This window comes from Ochotona princeps, chromosome 6 (genome assembly GCF_030435755.1).
Source record: "Ochotona princeps isolate mOchPri1 chromosome 6, mOchPri1.hap1, whole genome shotgun sequence".
Classification (NCBI taxonomy): Eukaryota; Metazoa; Chordata; class Mammalia; order Lagomorpha; family Ochotonidae; genus Ochotona; species Ochotona princeps.
The window spans coordinates 26,685,161-26,705,578 of NC_080837.1; the positions used below are offsets into that span (position 1 = coordinate 26,685,161).

A 20,418-nucleotide genomic window follows, 5' to 3' on the forward strand; every position below is an offset into this window, starting at 1 on the left:
GGTTCTGTGGTTTAACTTGACAGAACTAGCCCCCAGTGCCAGCTTCTGCCAGCTGATGCTGTGGCTAAGCCCCAACAACCTTCACCCACTCCAACTGCAGATTGTACCAATAGGAATAATCAGCCCAGCCTGGCTTTTCCCAGATCTGGTCCACATGAGGCGCACAGCTGCCGTAGCCCTGCCTAGTCTGGTCTGTCCCCATCCCAGCTCACACTCCCCAGTGGGAGTAGCTGTCCAGCAAGGGAACCACCCCTTATTCCCCTGCCGGCTCTGCCCCTCCCTTCCTGATTCTCATGTGTGCTGGTTGGGCGCTGCAGTCACATCTGGCACAGCAAACCTCACCTTGGCATTCTGTGTTGAGCATTGCTTTTGTCGCGACCAAACCTGGCTCGACCCACACTCTATTCCAGTGTTCGGATTTGCCAGTGGATGACGTGAACTGATTCAGCCTGGTCTGCCCCCGACCCAAGCCAAATGTATGCCAGTGGGACACTTTCCATGACCTCTTCTGGGCTGTTTCCTTCCATGCTTCTTGCACTTACCTGCAGGGTCTGTGTCCTGGAGAGGAATTGCCCAGGCTCCTCTGCCAGCTTTCACGCATACCAGGGTGTCCATGAGCCAGCCCTACTCAGTTCACCTCCTGTCCTAGCAGGAACAGTGGCCTTTCCTGACTGCCCTTCAACCCAAACTGCTTCTTGCTGTTGGATGTTTCAGCCCAGCCACAGCCCATCCACTTTCAATCCAGCTCCCTGCTTGTGGCCTAGGAAAGCAACAGGATGGCCCAAAGCCTGGGGACCCTGTAGCAAAGTAGGAGATGGAGAAGAAGGTCCTGGCTCTTGGCTTTGGATTGTCTCAATTCCTGTTGTGGCCATTTATGGAGTGAACCAGTGCATGGAAGACCTTTTACTTTGTCTCTCCTTTTTTCTGTAAATCATTACAATAAATAAATAAAAATAAATAAATAAATAAATAAATAAATAAATAAATAAATATATTTAATGGCAAACTAGTTACTTTTCTTTTTCATTTTTTTTTTTTTTTTGAGATCTCTGAAACCAGAAAGTTTACAAACTACTTCATACAAGAGTCCCCAGCAAGCCCTTGGTCTCTATGCTGGTTTGTCACTTCCCACTAAAAATTAATATACAAGTGCTATGACTTTACATTACAAATGAAGTGGAAAGACACTGCCATTGGCATTCTATCTGTTTTACATCTAATGTTGGCTATGAGGAGGGTAACTTGCTCTTTAGCCACCCTAGCAGAAAGCCAGAATAAGAGAGCTAGAGCTAATGTTAGAGACAGATAGTCACAGAGACAGTTAGAAGGCTGCTGGGGTAGGGGGTAATTTCTATGTCTTCACGTCTCCAAGCAGGAGCGCTCTTTAATAATCCCTGTACCTTTGTTATGCATACCACATGTAATTAGCAGAGGATCCCCCACCTCACTGACCTAAGTAATTACCTTTCAGAAAATGTGTAATGTGTTTATTGTTCCTTTTTATTTTTGAGTAGATTTCCAACATATATTTTCATATATATGTGAAACTATTTCTCAGTAAGGAATTAAAGCTATGGTAAGCATTCACATATGTTCTGTAAGAACATAAGCTTTCATATCACTATACCAAGTTTTAAGAGTGTTAGATCATAAATTATATATATAATTAACTTTATAAAAAACTGAAAACCATTACTCAATTATCCAAAGATTCTATACCATTTTACAATCCCACAGAAATCTTTAATAATTCCAGATTTTCTGTATTTTCACTAGCATTTGGTAACCTCAGAGTTATCAAAATAATTTAATCATTTTAACAAGGAAATAAGCACTAAGTTAATTTTTATTTCTATACTCACTAATAATGTACTCATTTCCCATTTGTAGTATATTATCTAAGTGGCCAAATTTTTATGTATTTTAAAAACTGACATTAATTTACTTACTGTTGGGTTTGGGAGGTACCTTTATACTTTTATGAGATACATAATTTGCAAATATTTCTCAATCTTTGTTATTTTCTTATGGCATTTTTCACATATCAGAAGATTTTAACTTTGAACAGCCCTACTATTCCTTATAAATCATGGTTTTTTTGTCCTACTAGAGATGACAAAGATTTTTTTTTACGTGTTCTTCTAAAAGATTTATAGTCGTGTGGCTCACATTTAGATTTACGATCTGTTTTGGTTTAATTGTAGTATAAGGTACAGGGATAGGCTGACATTGGTTTATTCGCTCATCCGTTTATTTAGTTAGCACATGTGTCACAACAGCTATAGCACCATTGGAAAAAAACTATCTTTTATTCATTGCCTTTCTTTAAAAAAAAATCGATTGACCATACTCCTCTATTGTGCTTTTCATTCTGGACTATCCATTTTGTTTCGCTGATTGTCTTTTTGCCGCCACCATCTTATTTTGATAGCTGCAGCTTAATAGGAGTTTTGCAATCAGAGGATACAAGTCTTCCAAGTCTCTTCTTCCTTTTTAAGAACGGGCTATTCTAGTTTCTTTGCCTTTTCATACCAACTTTATAAACAGTTTGTCAATTTCTAGAAAATCCTTGACAGAACTGTTATTGTGATTGCACTTACTTTATAGAATAGTTTGGGGAGAAATGTTACAACATTGTAACATTTTCTCCTTTGAAAAAATTACACACATATATAACCATAAATGTGTTATCAGAGGATGTATATTTATTTACCAGCTAGAAAAATATTGAAGTTATTCCTGGTTATAAATAAGGCTGCAATTAAAAAGTGCATACAAAAAAAAAAAAAGTGCATACAGATTTTGTTTTTATTTACATATTCACTCAGTGAGCCCTTTGACCCAGAAATAACATTTAAGGTTTTGTCTCATCTCATTGACCTTCAGTGTTAAGAGATTCCATGTATCCAATTAGTATTGTTTGCATTTAAAAAATGTCTGTTTTTATGGATTCAACTTCTCCCCAAAAGACTATTACTTAAAAAAAAAAAAAAAAGATAATTCATTCACTCATGTAACAGGCAAAGTGACACGAAGAGGATGAGAGGCACAAATACTCCCTCTGCTGGCTAACTGCCCAGAATGCTTGCTAGGGACTGAGGCCAGGACATGCCAAGGCAGGAGTAAGAAACTCCAAGAGTCAACTACCAGGGTGACAGGAACCCCAGTACCTGTGCCACCATCTGCTGCCTCCTAGAAACCTTAACAGAAAGCTGGATCAAAAGCAGAGGCAGGACTCAGTTCCAAACACTCCAACATGCGAAGTGGGTGTCTTGGCACTAGTTTAACGCCACAACACTTGCCCCTACTTTGTTGTTTAGATTTTTCAACTCCCTGAATAACCTATTTCATTACTGTATTCTAATGAGTAAGCCTTAATCTTTCCCACATAGGAATTCTTTTTCATAATTCTGGTGATCCATGATGTCTTACTAAAATGTTAAGTTATCAAAAATGAAGTGAACACCGTGTAAAGGCAGAATTTAGCAAGTAGGGACTTTCACAACCACGGGAATACTAATGTTTACACGAGGATCTTGCAGATATTGTATTCTTGGCTATTTTATTCCCCTAAAATCTAAAATGTCTCCAGTGTCTTGCTTGGATGCCTTGTTATCATCAATATTTACAGCCAATTGCATCGGAGACGTTGAGTCCCTGTTTAGTGTACAGACTTTGACACAGAAACAGAGGATGAAAGTCTGGGAGAATACTAGGAGTGAGTGATTAATTTTACCCAGAGGGTTCAGAAAAGTCTGGGAAACAAGGAATCATCACTAAACCTGGGTTTTGAAGGAAGATGGGACAGATGGATTAAAACAGGCTGGAGACAAGGATGGACAGAGAAGCATCTGCAGGAAGAACGCACAAAATCAAGAAAGCAGAGAACAGCACTGTCCATTTCTCCAGCAGTAAGGAGTTCAATGCCACAATGCTGCCACTTAATGTGTGGAGCAGGACAGAGAACCAGACTTTGAGTGTCTTCTTTGAAAACAATGATAGTGTACGGCCATACTACCCTGAACATGCCCAATCTCGTCTGAAAACAATTATAACAAGTTATTTTTAAGGAACTAAACCCACTAATGAATATCTCAGTGGGTTGTATGTATCTTTAATTCTACACTGAAATGTTAGTTTGTTTCCTTAGTTCGATCTGCACTAGTTAAAATATTCCCACTGTCTCAGCTACAATTATATGCAATTATTTATCATTTAGCAAGCCTGGTCCTCTTTTTTTATAAGTTATCACTTGTTTTTATTGGAAAAGCAGATCAGATGTATGCAGAGAAAGAGTGACAGAGAGAAAGATCTGGTCACTGGTTCATTCCCCAAATGGCCACATGGATGGAGCTGAACTGATCCAAAGCCAGGAGCCATGAGCTCCTTTGAGATATCCCATTTGGGTGCAGGATCCCAAGATCAAGCCATCCTCTACTGCTTCTCCAGGCCATCAGCAGGGAGCTAGATGGGAAGTGGAACAGCCAGGACACAAACTGGTGCCCATATGAGATCCCAGTGCTTGCAAGGTGAGGATTTAGTCATTGAGCCACCATGCCATACCTGCATCTCTGATCCTCAACTTGCTCACCTGGAACTGGAGAGTTATCTGCTGTACTGGCCACAGTTTTTAGGTGTGCGTAAGGGAAAGCAACACCTGCTTACCTAAAGCGAATAAGACTTTTTAAAGGATACTATATCTGTCTAAGGAAAAGGAAAAACAAATTTGGAAGTCATGCATTCATGATGAAGTCCAAAATCCCTGATAATACAGACCTGATGCTGTGCAGATGTCACTGCCAGTTTCTGGGTGCAGGCCCCAGAGTCTGGTCCACTCGTACTGTGATAAGTGGTCCTTGGATGCAGCAATTGACAATATTGCACTGGGAACCAGATGTGAGCCATTTCTGACACAAGAACACATTTTATCTGAGGCTATGAATCTTATTAACAAAATTTAGACCATGTGTTCATGTCCAAAGCACAATGCACACTGAATAATAAGCAATGATTTTGTTTCACAGCACTTCCAGAAGGAAACGAGCTCTAACTCATCAAGAGGGTGGGGGTCTTTCCAAACATAGGAAACTGCAGCAAACACTGAATAGCTCCAAAGAATGACCAATGCCTACACAGTTTAGACTATCAAAAGGTTTTTGGGAGGATGTAAGACAACACAGTATAGAAACCTCTGAAAAGTCAGATATTGTTGGTACTGTCATTGTTAGCGCATCACCATTGGAGAAGGTTCTTGACCAAGTACTCTAGTCAAGAGTGGCTTAGAAACAATACACATTTATTATTGCAAAGCATTGATGGCTCTGGGGTTCAGGAGTGGTTGAGCTGTGTGCTTCTGGTGCAGGATTTCTCAGGAGATTATAGCCTAGACACTAGCCCAGGCAGACAACCCAACTGATGCTAGAACAGCTTCTGAGAAGATGCCACCGTCACACAGAAACCTCAGCTCCTAGACAGCTGCTGGAAAGCAGCTTCTCAGACACAGGCATCTCGTAGAACTTCTACAATTCCTTCACAGCATGTAACTGGGCTTTCCCCAGGCACAGTGATACAGAGAGCAAGAGCAAGGCAGAAGCTGCAGTGTCACTTTGGCATTGACAGTTAATGCTTCCTCTCCATCGCTTCTATCACATTCTCTTTGTTAAAAGAAGCCACTAGCTACAGCTCACACCCCAGGGGAGAAGAGCTAAGGTTCCACTCCAACGGGATGCATCAAAAACTTTTTGAATATGTATTAAACCATCACAAGTTATTTTTGCTCTTTTCCAAACTGGCCACAGTCATTTCCTTAGGCATCATTTCTAGTAATTTTTGTATGATAATATATCGGAGGATTCATTCTGATTTGAAGTCATATTACCACAGCACCTTACAGAATGTTTGTTATAGCAGGCAAAAACCTTCTACTGCTTTGGATAGCACAGCATAAGCAAAGAAACACATTTCAACAATATTATGAAACGCTAGTGCATTTGTTCAAATCTTAATCCTACAGTATAGAGATTAACAGATTATGCAGCCAGATATCATTGTCTAGTTATTGCTAGTGAGACCTTTTTCAAGAGTATAGTCATACTCTGAGAAACACAAATTAAAATGCATTAAAAGGCCAGATAGGTAGCACAGATAAGGACAAATGATAGGAAATGGTAAAGTACTAGAATTCTAACCCAGTTGAAAAATAATAGTAACAACAATACCAGTCCAGCCGAAGGAAATATCTCCAAACAGCCCAGTTAGCCACTCAGCTGCCAGCTTGTTCTTCCTGCTGAAGTGCATATACGATGATTTGCTTTTCTGTGGGAGAAACAAGACTTGAGGAACTAGGAAGTTAAAGGATTCTTGTGACCCTTTCAGTCCTCCCTCCCATCTTATCTTATGGTTCCCCCACGGGGTTTTCAGAGAGACGGAAGGAAAGCTTCCTTTACTCTTCCTATCATCCTTGACACTTACTCACTGCTCCCGCCCAAGTCAGTGGGCCTCGTGCTCCCCTACTCTACCTGTATTAGGAGCACTGAGATTCCTTATAAGGATATCATTACAGATTCATTATTCAGGCTGGTTTTGATCATACTGTATTGCATCTGTTCCTGCTTCTGCACCAACAGTAAGAATATAATAAAAATAAGGAAAAATGGATTTTTTTAAACAAAAAAAGCCTTTCATGAGATAATATCAGTATGTGACATTGGGTTATGTTCTATGTTATTAATTTTTGTTAGTAAAAAAATTGGGCCTTTCAGCATTGTTACTTTAGAGCTTTCAATGTGGCTGTTTCAGGGGCAGATATTAGGTCCCAGTGATTAGCATACATGTAAACTGTATCAGAATGATAAGGTCCAGTACATGCTCCTGATTTTAGCTTCCTGCTTATTCAGGCAGAGGTTCAAGGAATTGGGTACCTGCACCCACATGGAAGACCTGGACTGCTTTCTGGCTTGTCACTCCAACCTCCGCTCAGCCCTAGCTGTTGTAAACATCTTTAGTGAAACAGTAGATGGGAAGATGCTTCTCTCTTTGTCTCTGGATCTCTGCTTCTACCTTCCAATGAAACAAACTTGATTTCTAAAATAATTTTACTTCTTTTTGAATAGCAACTCTAGATTAGCTTTTAAAATATTTTCCTCAATCCAAAATTTAAGACCAAGAAAAAATAAGGCTTACATGCAATCAAACGTAATTAGGGAACTCTGTGATAGTATGCACTCTTTCCTTTATTCAGTTTTTTGTTCACTATGTCATAAAAATGTTACCAAGAAAGAAGATGGGACGGTGAGCAAAAAGATACAGTACTTGCTCACATGGAGTTAGCAGCTAATCTTGTAGATACTGAAATTATGGCTATTCTTAATACTAAGAATGCACAATCTGCTCTCATAAATCAGAAGAAGCAATTGTTCTAATTCTTGGGAATCAACTTAGAAATATTCATTGAGAGGCATTAAAAGCAGGGACAAATTTTTACATAATAATTGTGTTTCTGGAAATCTGTTCTATAGGATCTTCAACAGAGCATATTTCAATTAAAAGAAACAAATGTCAAATATATTTTGAAGACCCTAACTTGGTGGTCTGATGATTATGAGGGCAATGAAGGAACAAAATTCTTGAAATGTAATGTTATATATAAATTATATAAACTCCATACATATCATAAAGATGTAAACATGTTCAACAGTTATTAGATATAAATACATTATTAAGTGGGTAACAATTATTTTTAATTGGTATGATTTGGGATATATTTTTCTGTTTATTATAGCTAAATTTTAGAAAATAAGTTTATATTAAAAATACAGTCAGGTGAGCTCTTTTAAAGAACTTAGAAAAACTGAAATTTCATGTTACGGGTAAGAAATCACACTGTACATATTATAGCTTGTACTTTAGAATTTACAGAACTTTTTCTAATAATAGGTGAATGGGAAAGCAAGGCTGGGGGAGAAGGAAATGCTATTATTATAACCAGAAAAATGGGAACAGAAAAATGAATACATGCCAACGCATGATCAAACATCCTTATTCACCAGGTGAGTGAGGGACTCTCAGAAATGAGCCCTCAGGGCCTCTGTTTCACCCTATAAACCAGGAATGGAAACTGCTCTGAATCTATTAATAGAAATAGTAATATATAAGCAGGACCATTAAAAAGTGAGGTGGGTAAATCATTCTGCCAGTTGTTACCTATCATCCAAACCAAGAGTTTCGACAGTTTGTTTCTGAATTGCTTAATTTTGGAGTCCAAAGGAATCTTGCTCAATTTAATCCAATGCCTCCACTTCACAAGCAGGAATTTGAAACAGAAATATATTCTAGGAATTTTTGTCTGGAATCTCTTTCCTTTATAAGCAATATTTAAAAATTCACTTTATGATGTCAAATTTAAAAAGACAGGAAATGAGAGATTTTATCCTAAATGATTGGGGGGAAATGAGATTGTTAGAAAATGTAGGAAGCTCTGATACATCTGCAGGCCTCCGAGAATTACACTGAAAAGGTCTTTTCAAGGGAGGAATACACGAAGTTGATGGCTACAGGTGGAAAAGCTGGATTGGCTAGAGTGGACTAGTTGTCAATTGAATAAAGCTTACTGTGAGGTCTCTCCCAAGAGGGACTATTACAGAGGGTTTGTGCTGAAGGCTCAGGTGGAAAGCCAAAGTCCAAAAGGATGAGGTCTAACTCAAGTTTGGTTGAGCCAATGCAAGAAGTGTTTAGTTCAGATTGTTCAATGCATACACCCAGTTCAACTCTCATTTATGATTCCCTGAAAAGTGATTTGAGACACCTATGTCTAACCTTGTCAGATAAGAGTGGTACCAGGAAATCTTAACTAAAGCCAAGTGGAAAAGGAATGGTTGGTTTGCTGCAGTAAGTTATTTCTGGCACACAAAAAGGTGGGGTTTTTGTTGTTGTTGTTTGTTTCGTTTCTAAATTCTTGCTGTTTGTCAGTATATATGGTACAGAATTCAACATCATTTATATTTGCTATAAAGATTAGTGATAACAGTACATTTTCACAACATTTTCTTGGACCCAAAAGCCCCCTATCTAACCCAGTTCCTTTTTGTATGGACCTTGAAATTGCGACAGGCCTTCAGGCACTGGCCCTGGACTGGGCCTTAGAGATAGTTACAGTGGGGGTCAAACCATAGCAACCCGCTGTACATGTCTGCACACCTGGGCCTCTAGGAAGGCTGAAAAAGAATATTGCTCAAGAGGTAGGATGAATGCTTGGGATGCAGGCATGTGAGGAGGTGTTCACTATGATATGATGTCCTGAAGACTAAGAGCTGGTGGCTGGAGAAGCCTGATTGGCAGACTGGTTACATGCGTATCATCATGCAGCACTGTTTATTATGCGTCTCCTCTGTGCTTGGTGTCTGCATTTATAGAGTTTAGGATCAAGCAAGGTTAAGGCAATACCATTACAGTAATGGCAAGAGGAAGCCAGATACCTGGGGAGTCCTAGGCAGACACACTAACCGTGAATGGGGGAACTGAGGTGCCAGAACTCAGCCTAAGGACAGGCTCACACCCTGCAGGAGGGAGTGGAATGTTCTAATCAGATCGGTGACCCTTGACCTCGAAGGAGAGCTCAAACTTCTAACTGGGGCCTGGTTAAAGGCCCTCAGAAACTGGGAAGCCAGTTATCAGTGTAAAAGGTGAGGCTGGGATTTCCACCCATTGGCTTCCAGGAGTCAGGATGCACCGCTAAGGAGCCCACGGATTTGGACAGTAAAATAATTGAGGAATTCGAGATTAGCAAGCAGTTCCCTACCCATTTTCAGTCATGATACCTGGCCCACTCCTAGAGGGTGCGGATACCTGTTTCCGAGTGGAATTCTACCCAACTCCTAGTACCTGGCGTTTCCCCAGAGGCGCGGGGTGAAGTCTTGAGGGGGAACTTCCCTGACTCCTTATCAAAAATCTCGGGTCTCCCACTGTCCGCTCATGTCCGGGATCAGGAGTTCACGCCCGAGGCTTCTCCTTCTCCAGCCCTGAAGAGACTGGGCCCTCACGGCCACTGTCCGGCCAGTGCCAGCCGCCGCCCCAAGAGAGGGCGGGAGGGAGGGCAGCCCGCCGGGAGCGGTGCGCCGGGAGGGGGCCGGGTGGGGTCGGACGCGCCGGCCGAGGCGGGGCGAGGCCCAGCCTAAAGGGCCACCTGCTCCGTCGCCTGCCGCCAGGCTGCCGGTCGCCTGCTGCTCCTCAGGTAAGGAGGGCGACCCCGGGCCTCGGCTCCCGCTGCCTCGTCGCGGTGTGGGCGGCTCTGGGCTTGCTTGGCGGCCCCTGGGCGCGTGCGGCCTCTCAGCTTGCCGCCGCCTAGCCCCGCGTCTGAGGGGAACGCCGGTCGCTCCGGCTTTTGGCTTCTGCGGAGCGGAGAAGGTGAGGTGGGCGCGCGCTGTGGTGGCTCTAACCTCTTTGGCTGCAAGTTCTTGAACGATGGGAAAAGCTCTCTTCCAAGTCCTTTGAGCTGTGGCCGCGCCGCGTACCTGAGGAGAGGTTTCTGAGGAGCGCGGGCAGGTGCGGGGCGCTGAGGGTGTTTCAGTAACTAACTGGTGTGTGGACGCGAACGCCCCTGATGCGGCGGCGGCACCGGACGGCGCGGGGGAGGGGGCGCTGCCCTTCACATTTGGGAATTTTTCCTGGGATTCGGCAGGGGGTACTCTCTGTGGAACCGGAGTCTGTTGAATTAACTTTTAAAATCCAGCAGAGAGCATAATGTGCACGGGCTGGAGCGCCAAGGCTGCAGGCATAGGACTTATGTCACTTGCTGGAAGATAAGGAGGGAGGTCTGCGTTGGGGGGGGGGGGGGGGACGACGGGGGGGGAGAGAGAGAGAGAGAGAGAGAGAGAGAGAGAGAGAGAGAGAGAGAGAAAGAGAGAGAGAGAGAGAGAGAGAGAGAGAGGTGCTTTCTTATTCCGCCTTTCTCATTCATTTCAGAGCTTCAGCAAGGGTCTGTTCTACAGGTCATGGATGAACATTCTTTTTTGCTTCCCTCCTCTCCCTACATGAATGTTCAAGGTCAGCTGTTGCAGACTAGGTTCCTTGGGTGAATATTGTTCATGGGAGAAAGTGTTTACAGTTCTGCGTTTGTTTGTATGTTTTCACCTTTCATTTCTTCACCTCCTCCACCCCATGCCAGACACCTGGAAGGCTGTTCACATTTCCCCTGCTTAATTCTGCTTGTTATGGAAAGAAGAAAGTAAACACTTTGGTGGTGCCAGTACTTGTGGTTTACTTGGTTTTGTGGCATTTTGTAAATGGTGTATGTTCCTTAGCTTCCGTTTCCTTTCTCCTTTCAGAGTTAAAATGAGCCAGTAATGTTTTCGATAAAAGGAAGAATGAAAATGTCCTTGAAATGGGTTAGCAAAGTGATGATATTTTAAAGCCACAAAAAAATTGCTGTTGTTTTGTGGCTTTTAAGATTTCGTTACACAGAAAGGAAGAGACAAACGCACTCAGCATTACTTTCCATCCTCTGATTCATTCCCAAAATGGACACAATAACAGGGTGGACCGAGTTGAAGCCAGGAGCCTAAAATCCCAGCCAGATCTCCCATGTGAATACAGGGGCCCAAGTTCTTGGGCCATCTTATTTTCCTCTCCCAGGCACGTCTGCATGCTGCTGGATCAGAAACGGAGTAGCTGAGAGTGGAATCTGTGCTCACATGGGATGTCTGGTGTCTCAGGTGGCACCTTCACAGTGCTACCCCTGCGACTCTTTTGAGTTCTAATAATGCCACGTGTTTTGTGAAAGTTATTTTAAAATTGCATATCAGCTATTAAGCTTCTCCCTTACAGAATTTTTATTTTATTTTTTTACTATTGGTAGTTTCTTCCCAAAGGAATAGAAATATGAGACTGGTTTATACAGCATACTGGAATAGAGGAGTGCATTTCATCTCTGAAACAACTCCGGGACTCCTGAAAAATATTGGTATGAGGAATATTTCCAGATTTAAAGGTTGCTGCATTCAAAAATCATTGTGACCATCAATCCACTTGTAATTGATTTTGTTTGTGAATATTTAAAAGGCGTGTCTTCAGGAGCTCTATTCTGTAAGGATACTTCTTTCTCTTCCCGTTGTTTAACATTTTCAGATGCAGTTCTCTTGGCTGAATTGAAGGCAGGGAGACTTGGTAGGGATCTGGATTAAAAATGGGTACCAAGTTCAAGTATTAGGTCAGCTTGGAAGCCCCGAGTCTTGTAATTAATTAACTTGAGAATCTCAGCAGTTCCCTGCATTTCTGTCTCCAGAATCAAGGACACATCTTTACTCCAAAAGGATATTTGAGTCTCTTCAATACAAGGATACAAATCTGCATTTCTAGAGTTTGATTCTGGATTTGTTTTCATTTCTAGACGGTTCCTTCCTGTCCCATCTAGTGCAGTGGCTGAGAGGGTAAGTTGTGGAGACTGCTGGGCTGTCTCTGTTTTCTGGCTCCTACATTCAGCAAGTTACTTAGATACTGCATTCTCCTCCTTTTCTTTTTGCTTCCAGTAGGGTGATCACAATGCCTAGGGATGTGGAGAAGATCACCTGAAATGATAGCATCTACAACTTAGTAAAGAATCCATACACAGTAACAGGTTTTGTTGACATTTCCTCCTTTTGACAAGATGGAATTTAACTTGGATAACTACAGGATCCTACACCTAGGTGTTTACACATTAAGCAGATATAGAATATGAATTGTGACTTATTGAACAAGTTAGCCTTAGGATGCATTGACATTGTGGTGTCTTTGAGATAGGAGTGAGTTGTGAGGATCCGGAAAGTGGATATGACTGTAGGCTGATTAAGGAGAAATCAGATTGAATAGCTGTAGCCAACAGTATTTTTCACCGTTTGTGTAGATATCACAGCAGCACAGTAAGGAGACACATTTACAAACTGACTTGCCTGAGGAAGATGCTCTATCATTCTCATTCATAATGAATATGTTAATTCTTTGACTCTCACCTAACACTTTTTGACATCTTGGTGTAAAACAGTACTTCAGAAAGTTCATGGAAAAAATGAATACAAGAAGTTTGTTTCAGTGGAAAAGTTGTTGACAACCAGGTTTTTCATATGTCTTTTCCATGAGCTTTTTAAAGACCCCTTATATGAAAACCTCTGTCAGAGATTGCAAGAGAAACAAAGGACACTGTGCCTGCCCAAGGATTCTCGAGACAGTGAGATAACAGATTCGAGTATTTAGAGTGGGAAGTACTCTGACAAAGCGCTACTGATACAGGGAGCAGGGTGAAGCAGGTGTTCGGCCTAGCAGCTAAGACCCTTGGTGTGCTGTAACACAGCGACTGTTTCCAGTCTTGATTTCTCTACTCTCATTCCAGATTCCTACCCATGTGTCCCCTGAGAGACAGAAGATATGACTCATGTACTTGAGTCACTGCCACCTGTGAGCATTTGGATAGTGAATCCATAGGAGGGAGATCTCATTCTCTGTCTCTCTGCCTTTCAAATAAAACGAAAATAAATAGAATATAAAAAAGGGAGGCCAACGAGTTGAGGAATCCTCAATATCAACTATGAGAGGTTCAAAGGAGTTAACATTTACTTCTGGTTTTGAAGATTTCAGTTGGGTAGTTGTTCACCAGGTAGAAATGCTGAGGAAGACCGTCGCAGGCTAAGGCAAAAATTCATGTGAAGATATGCTTGTATAAAGAACCAGAAAAGTGCAAGTCATGGCAGACTGTCCATGAGCTGCCCTATTCTTTCCTGGTTGCAGGACCTTGAGAACGTATCTTAGAACCTTAGTTCGAAAAAGGTAAAGTGGAATCTTATTTTATGTTGTTGGTTCCTGATTTTCAAATTTCTGCTGTCAGGGTGTTTGCCTTACAATGCTGTTGGAGGACTTGTACGGAAAACCTTAATTGGCCTGATGCAAAGCAGATACTTCTGCTGTGGAATGCCTTTTATCCCTTCCTCTGATTGGAGACAAAGTTGCTGCTCTAATCCAGTCTGGAGTATAGATGTGACTTGTGGTGTCCATATCCATTATAGAAAATAAACAACCAAACAAGCCCCCCCCCCAACAAACAACAACATATGAAGAAGTGTTTTCATTGGTTTGTTTGAAATGAAACATAAGCAGGGCACACAGTGGGTTTAGCTGCAACCTGTGATGTCACTGTCCCATATGAGCACCAGTCTGAGTCCTAGATACTGGATTTCCAGTCTAGCTAGCTGCTAATGCATCTGGGAAAGTAGCCAAAAATTGCTCAGATAGTTGGTTCCCTATGTTCTGCATGGGATTCCTGGTTCCTGGCATTGGCTAGAGCCATTATGGCCGTGTGGGGAGTAAACCAGTGGATTGAAGCTCATTCCAGCCCCTCACCACCACCCTTTTGTGTATGTCTCTCTCTGTAGATCTACCTTTCAAATAAATTTAAAAGAAAGATTAAAAGAGTAAAACATGAACTGTTATCTATAAATATCCACCAGCATCATTACCCTTCTTTCCACCATTACAGACTTCATTTCAACTAAAAATGTGGAGTTGGCCTATGCTATGGAGACAGGCTTTTCAGAAAGGACTTCATTCCACTTTGTGGTCCCAAGAGGTTCACATTCCTATGTTTGCAAGATAGTATCTCCAGCCATTTAGGCCCTGGTTCATGCTCCAGTCATGCTCCAGGACCATTTAGGCCCTGGTTCATTGCTTCAGTCTGAACTTAAATGAGTCATAGAGGAAGAGGTTGATGTGCCAAGTATATTAAAGTTAATTTGTTATTGTGGGTCATCAAAATATGAACTGATTAATGTAGGAGGAATGTATTGCAGAATTTTATCCTCTTGATTTTCCTTTGGAATTATACACTTCTAAATTTCTTTTGTAATTTGTAAAAATTTGCTGCAGAATTGCAACTTGGAGCAGTCATAATTATTCCTTTTTGCAGACATTGTACACATTTGCTGCACAAATGAACGCCAGGGTTTTCTCACTTTAGACATTCTCATGCATGGGTTTCGAAGAAAGACCTTAGGCAATTTTTTAACATTGCTCCACAAAGCATGGAAAAATTCTACATGTCACGCAGACAGCAGTTGACAGCAAAAATTAATTACTTTACGTTTTGGTCATGGTAGAGTAAAATAATGGATTGGGGGCCAAGCCAGGCCTATTGGTTTAGAACAGACCCAGATCAGGCCAGATATTGGCATTCCCCCTAGGCCATGAGTCAGAACACTTTTGAGGAACCTGTTTATTCTAGTCACTCATTCTATGCATTTTTCTATGTTTCCTCAATTAATTCATTAATTGTGCTATATAGGAGGGAAGTTAGTTAATTCTTGTTGCCCAGCTTCGTGTCTGAAGAATGTCTAAAGAGCTAATTTCAATTCAAATTCCTGACTGTTGTATCTTATAGATTGTGCCTCATGGTATCAAGTGTGAAGCCCAGAATCTGCATTGAAATAGACCTGTGGTGAGGGAACAGATCAGAAACTTTCTTGTAGCATTGTTGAACTCATTGCCAATAGATTCTCTGGGAAGCAGAAATCTTTTTGGATTTTGTCATTACTACTCAAGTCTATTCTTTACTTTTAAATAAGTCACTTTACCTTTTTCTTCTACCCATAAAATAGAGATGTGAACCTGATTTGTATAAATTTTTTTTACTATTCCTTAATTGAACTTTCTTCTATTTTAAATATAAATCCAGATTAATCTAAAAGACTACCCTTTGAATATTTACAGAGCAAGGTCCTGTGAAGAGATGAACTGTTGAGTAAAATCTATCCAAAGTTCTGTGGCATTGTTGGGTGCCTTATCTACTATGTTACCCACCACCTTCTTATGGCAAGAGATATAATAGATGGATAGTCTCAACTCTAGGAAAATGAGATGAGAAAGTTTGTAGAGCCCAGGGGAGACACTGAGCTCCCTCTTTTGTTTGCTGTTTATAAACTGCCAGCTGAATGTTTCAGCAGAAGACCGAATTCTTTACTGTTAATCTCTCAATCCCCACTCCAGGCAAAATTAAATGCAGGCTTCACTGTGCTCACTTGCACCCAGGGTCCCTTGTCCCTCCTGGGAACCAGGCCTCAGCTCTTGCCACTCTGTGATGAGGAAGGTTCTAGGATTAGCCAGCATCACTGGGCAGGAGATGAGGCCCTCGTTTTACTTTCAGGTAGAGAACACAGGTGCACAGTGTGGATCTTGCAAATAATGTTTAGGTGATTCAACTGTCACTTTCCAAGTCACTGTTGAAACAGAATTTCTCTATTTTCTGTAATACATTCTTAACTTTCTTCTTGATATTCAGTGTGAAAAACTCTCTACAAATTCCATTGACCCGCTTTTGAGAGCTGCAGTCTGTTGGATTGCAGTCATTAGCTAGAAATTGAAGATAACAAGAATTTTTCTTAGCACTGTTTTTTTTTTTTTTTTTTAACTCCTTTACATTTGGAGAAACATTGACACACAGCATATAAATCACTATTTCTCTTCTCCTTGGGCACCAGGAAGTGAGCATTTGAAACATCATCTTTATGTACGTTTTGATTTTTATTGAACAAAACTACCAGCAGGAAGAGCTTCATTCTTTTTCAGCGAGATCTCAGAGATAAACCAAGTTGCAGCTATTCCCTTGAATAGCTAATGGATGTCGCCTGGAGAAGGAGAAAATTATTTTCTGCCCTCCGTGTTGATGTGTACAAAACATGTGTTCTGAGGAGCTGCTATTTTCAGTGCCTCTTTTCCAGTGAAGGTGCAACATAAACTATTTTAATTAATATTGTGTCACCAAAAGGGATTGAAATAGCCAATTGAATTCTGCCAAGATAGAGTCTTTTGATGAAAACATATCTTTATTGATTGTGGACGAAGAAAATCATTCTTAAAATGAAATCCAGAGAAAAAAAATCATATCCCTCAGAGAAAATTTCTGAGTGGCAGGCTGAGATTAACATCATAAAATTGAATTTGTGCTGCAAGCCTTTGATGTAATCAGCAGCTGGGAGATGGTGTTGCCCTTGTGGTGCTCCCTCTGATTGTGGTGAATTATTGTGTGGAATGAAATAAGTGTTTCTTGTGTCCCTCCTCCAAGAAATACAAACAAGGTATTACTAGGTAGTTTCTTGCTAGTTAAAATGGGTTGGATCGATTCCTTTACCTCTTAGGCTCTGATACACCCATGAACTATAGGAGTTGGGCATTTATTTGTGTCCCAAGGGCAGAATTTCTTGATATCACTGGACAGTGGACTTCTTTGGTCAGTAGAAACCCAGCACAGAGCAGAGTTAAGGTGGTGCTTTTTAAGACTAAGCAGAGATCAGGATCTGTGAAAAATCTGAGCAGCTAAGCTCACAGTTGGGATGCCCTCATGCCATGCTAGAGTGTCTTTGAGTTCAAGTCTCAGCTCTGTCCCCAGTTCCGGCTTTTTGCTAACTTGCACTCTGAGTGCCAGAAGGTGATGAATGACTCCAGTGTCTAGATTGCTTCCATTCATGTGAGAGACCTAGATTGGGTTTTGGCTTCTCCCAGCTTTCTTGACCTACCTGCAGCTGTTACAGGCATTGTGGAGGGTTTACGGGCGGGGGTGGGGAGTACAAGTCAATAGAGATGGGAGATTCTCTTTCCCTGTTACTTTCAATTTCTGTCAAGTAAGTAAATAAAACTTTAAAAAATGCAGGTGCCATACATTGCCTGGCTCTCTGTTGGCCAGTTGATCCTAGCAGGCCCTTTCCTGTCTCTCTCAGCTGCCTTCTAGAACATACTCTGCATTGAAATCATATGAGTGTGGAAATCGCACTTTGTGTTAAGTGACTGTTGTTCCATGACGTTACTGGTTACAATGGGTGTTTGACTGTTTTTGTATTAACGCTTGTTCCTTTGCAAACACTCCTGCCTGTGCATGTGTTCCCACACATGTAATGTGTGGGTCTCCAACATTAAGTATAGAAAAATGTCCTTAAGATTCACTCTCAGACTAAAGCTTATGATTTGGATCTTAATCACTTATGTGGTTGAACCTAAGTTGTGTTTGTTGTTTCATTGTTTTTAAAGAATAGGTATGCTGATTGTCTGTTCAGAACTGTAAACATGCCATTATCTCATCATTATGGCCTCTCATATTCAAATCCCTTGAGGAATAGGCCGGAGGTCAGACAGATCTAAGAATGTAATCTTGGTCTGGGAATTTTAATTTACAAAACTTTCTTTACCTAGTAATATTAGTGGTAGGTATGTAGATTAAGTTAGGAAATGCCTGGCATGGTTTCTAGAGTCCAGTGGGCATGCAATAGTTGTGCAATAGAATTTGTACCAAAAGACTGGGGGAAAAAATAGGGTTGGAGTTGTGACACATCAGGTTATGCCACCACCTGCCAGTATCCCATATGAAAGCACTGATTTCTGTCTCGGCTGCTCCAGTTACAATCCAAGTCTCTGCTAATATGCCTGTGAAAGCTGTGGAATATGGCCCAAGTGCTTGAGACCCTGCTGTCACGTGGGAGGTCTGGAGGGGGTTCCTGGTTCTTGGCTCCCTCCTGGGCTGGATCCTGACCAATTTGGGCATTTTAGGAATGAACCAGCAGATGAAAGATCTCTGTCTTTTAGTTTCTCCCCCCGCCCCCTCTGTCACTCTGCCTTTCAAATATACAAATCCTAAAAAGGAAGAGGGAGAGAAGATTGGAAAAAGAATAGTCCAAATAAAGCAGAAAGCAGAGTGTGTCTTCTTGAATTCAGCAAAGTAGGAGGAACCATGACTTTAGAAAATCCTGAACAATGAAGAGGTGACATAGGGTTTGCAGAAAAGACATGGTCATTGTCTGTCTCATGAGAGAAAGCCCATGAGGAAACGCTCCACATGGCTCACTTCTTGTGTCTTGGGCTAGTACCTCAATAGGCTGGAATTTCCAGAAAATATCTTTACTTAAAAAAAAATGAATCTTGTAGTAGTGCTGAAGTTCCCTGGAATTATGACCTGAAATTCCGTGCTGCTTCTGTTGCTGTCTCCAAAGCACTTTGGTATTCTGCAGTCGTCATACACCTCAAGATACATTTATGTTTCATTAGCTTCTACTAGGAGCTTATAATGTAAAAGATACATTTAGAAGCTTCCCAGGTGAGTATTCCTGATTGGTGAGCAAAGTCAGAAAATATGAGAATCATGTGCATGAGGGAGGCTTCTCCAAACAGATTTTTTCATGTGGGCCCTATTCCCACCTCTGGGCGTACCTGCCACCTGTTTGTTCTGAGAGGAAAGGGAAGTTGTCATAGAGGCATTGGACTGGCTTCTAATGTCAGCTGTGCCAATGCGGAAAGAAGGGGAAGTAGAAGCTAGCCAAAGGAGAGAAATGACACTTGGAAAAGCATAGGCTTTCTCCAAGAGAAGTCAAAGTGTAAGAAAAGAACCACTGACCTCTGTGTAAGCGAAGCTCTTTGCTGTTGTATCTTGGCTATACTTTATGTCAGCCTAATTTTTATCAGTCCATTCTTAGAATCTGTGGGTTGTAAATTCCTGGAGAGGGGGAATCTCTGCTTTGTTTGTTTCTTAGTTTAGCTTTGTTTTGTTTTGTTTTCCAGCTTTCATTGAGTAGTGCCTTAATGAATTCCTGTTGGATACATAAGTGAATATATTCTTTTCTCAGGGAGCTTGTAATACAGATGGAAAGGGGATTTGTTACACAAAAGTAGAAAACAGAATTTGGCATATGGCCAATTGTGTGCTTCAAACTGGAATTTGAAGACACAGTTGAGGAACTGACTTGTTGACAGGTGCCATTTCAACTTTCCCAGACCACGAACTGGTGGCTTAGACATCAGAAACGTGTTGACCTCTTCCTTCTTCATATGATTTCCCCACTGTGAGCGTCACCCTCCATACCTCCCCTGTTTCATGTGGACATTTATCGGGTTGGATTAGAAGCCACCTTCATCAGGTATCCTCATTTTCTCTGAGTTAATTATAATATAGAGCCTTTTTTTTTTTTTTAAGAAAGGTCCCACTCTGGGGTACTTTATGTTAGAAATCAATAGATGAAGTTTGAAGTAGACTTCAACCTACAATAAATAGGAAGATGATAGTAATTTTTTTAATAAAACTGCTCTTTATTGAAGTCTTTTGAAAATTAATTCAGTTGTTAGAGACAGATGGGGATTTTTCTCTCTGATGAGTCACTTTCCAAATAGCCACCAACAGGCAGGTGGAAGCCAGGCTGTCCATCTTAATCTTCATGATGGCAGAAGTCCAAGTACTTGGGCCCTCTCTCACTGCCATTTCTGGTACACTAGCAGGGACTTGAAATGACACTCTGATGCCACCATGAGCTACAGCTTAACCCACTGCACCACAATGAACGTCCCTCCCTTTGAGGTCCTATCATTGTTTCCCCCACTTAGTCCACTGAATAGATAGAGTCAATTCTAAATTATAAATACTACAGT

At 41.4% G+C, this 20,418-nt stretch overlaps 1 protein-coding gene across 3 annotated transcripts in view; it reads left to right on the top strand.

Annotated features, from left to right (window-relative positions):
• The first annotated feature begins 10,104 nt into the window (after nucleotides 1-10,104).
• WDR72 (WD repeat domain 72) overlaps nucleotides 10,105-20,418 on the top strand; it is a 225,371-nt gene continuing 215,057 nt past the window's right edge. For 2 of the 3 annotated variants that reach the window (XM_058665341.1, XM_058665339.1), the window contains exons 1-2: nucleotides 10,105-10,228; nucleotides 12,383-12,422. The gene's annotated coding sequence lies outside the window, so the exon portion shown is untranslated. The remainder of the gene's footprint in view (nucleotides 10,229-12,382; nucleotides 12,423-20,418) is intronic. The other variant, XM_058665340.1, reaches the window with a different exon arrangement.